Source organism: Theropithecus gelada, chromosome 18, assembly GCF_003255815.1.
Source record: "Theropithecus gelada isolate Dixy chromosome 18, Tgel_1.0, whole genome shotgun sequence".
Lineage (NCBI taxonomy): Eukaryota > Metazoa > Chordata > Mammalia > Primates > Cercopithecidae > Theropithecus > Theropithecus gelada.
The window spans coordinates 21,040,869-21,043,056 of NC_037686.1; the positions used below are offsets into that span (position 1 = coordinate 21,040,869).

Genomic DNA, 2,188 nt, shown 5'->3' on the forward strand with positions numbered 1-2,188 from the left:
TTTCATTTCAGAGGATATAATCAGGCTTAATTTCTCCCTGTATCTTCTGCACATTTTGCTCTTTAAACGTTTTATATAGAAAGAGTGATTCTCAGTTGTTCTGGACTTATCTTCCAGTATAAAAACTTATTATTGTTCAGCAATGTAAGCAGCAGAGGTAATACCCCATTTTTAAACTTCCAATTGGAGCTCTATTTTCTAGACAGTGAATAGAAGACTATTTTATAAATAGCATTTCACCTCATTGTTTGTATCATTTCTTCTATTAAACTAGGTTCTGTGTACATATGAAAGCTGGGTGAAACATTTGGCAAGAGATTGGTATGAACCAGCTGAAAAATGATGTACTCCCCTGCTGAGAATCTAGTCTGATTTCCTTCACTTTTCCTGGAACTTGAGAGAAAAATGACAATTGATGTTCTTTGGGAATTGGTTTAAAGATGATGAAGGACATTTCTGTGACAATGAGTGTTGTCCAAATAAAAGGCAGGGACAGACCTAGAAGCATACAAAATACTGTGTTTGTTAGGGCAATGAAGGGTCTAAACAAGAAGAAAAATAAAACTTGTTATTATTATACATTTTATACAATTTTCATTCTTATAAATTTATAAAAATAGTGTATTGGCGTTCATCCACGCACATCGATAATTTGGTAGAGATAATCCTGACCCAATTAAGTATTAACATCTTGTACTGTCGTTTTGGGGGATAATTTCACAGAACACATAAATTAGTTTTCTATATGTGTGTTTAGAGATTGCTTAGCAAAATATAATAGTATTTTTAAAACATACATGCAGACCGCCGCTCGGCCGCCGCCGCCATTGCCGCCCCCCTGCCGGCCAGCGTGGGAAGGAGTTGAGGGTCGCCGCCTCCGCCGCTCTGGGGAGAAAGTCAAGCCAAGCCAAGGAGAAGCTGCAGAAGCGACTGGAGGAGCGAGCAGCCATGGATGCTGTGGATGCTGCCAACAGGCTCGGAGACCCTCTGGAGGCTTTCCCAGTGTTCAAGAAACACGACAGAAACGGGTTGAATGTCTCCATTGAATGTAAGCGAGTGTCTGGACGGGAGCCAGCCACCCTGGATTGGGCCTTCGACCTGACCAAAACGAATATGCAAACCATCTGTGAAGTGCAGTTGGAAAGCAAGGTGCGGCGGAAAGGCCTGGGGAAGTTCCTCATGCAGACTCTGCAGCTCATGGCCAACAGCACACAGATGAAGGAGTTTATGCTAACAGTATTCAAATACCATCATGGCGCCTACCAGTTCTTCAGAGAAGCGCTGCCGTTTGAAATTGATGACTCTTCCCCCAGGATATCCGGTTGCTGTGGGGAGGATTGCTCCTAGGAGATCCTGAGCCGGAGGACCAAGTTTGGGGACAGCCAGCACTCCCACGCAGGTAGGCACTGTGGTGGCTGCTGCCACTGAACTCTCAGAGCCACTTTCAAGTCACAGTGCTCTCTCCTAAGGCCTTTCCTCTTTCCTGGTCTCACCGTTTGTCAGGTGTCCTCAGAGCTGTGGCCTCCCCAGCCCTGCACGTGCCAGGCTGCACCCTGAGAGCCCAGAACCCTGGGGAGAAGTGGTATGAGCTGCTCCTCCTCTCCTAGGAGACCAGAGTGCTAGGAGGGAAAGAAAGAGGGAGGGAAGAGTGGGTGGGGCCTGGCAATGAAGCTTATCCTCCACAGTGGCTGCCTCCTCACTTGGCTCCTGGGGCCTGCAGTGGAGGTTCTCCTACGTCTGCAGCTCCTAGAGTCCTGGCAACCTCCCCTCCCCTGACACATACACTTGGACAAATGGAATGTTTATGCCCACCTTTATGAAAGTTCTGGAGTCCTGGGTTTGGGGTTTGCTGATCCCCAAAGAGGAACACACTGGGTGTAAGCTCTGGGCAAAGAAGGGGGCTTCAGAGAGACACTTTCGCAGATGGAATGCTCTTATGGAGACTGTGGGAAGGTCTTTTGTGCCAAGATGCAGGGTAGTGAAGAAAGCTCTTTCAAGCTGTTTTTATGGATTCGTGGAGTGGGCTCATGTTGAGACCAGCTGACTCTGGGAGGAAGACTGCCTCTCTCCATCACTGTCAGTGAGAGAAAGGCTGAAAGGCCCAGGAATGAGGTGTTCTGTGGAACCCGCCATGGGGATGATTGCTTCTCTAGGCTCCTGGGATGTTGTTGCATTCTAAGCTTAACTT

At 47.2% G+C, this 2,188-nt stretch overlaps 1 pseudogene; it reads left to right on the forward strand.

Moving 5' to 3' along the window:
- Window positions 1-948: 948 nt before the first annotated feature.
- Window positions 949-1,347, forward strand: LOC112611670 (annotated as a pseudogene).
- Window positions 1,348-2,188: the final 841 nt, after the last annotated feature.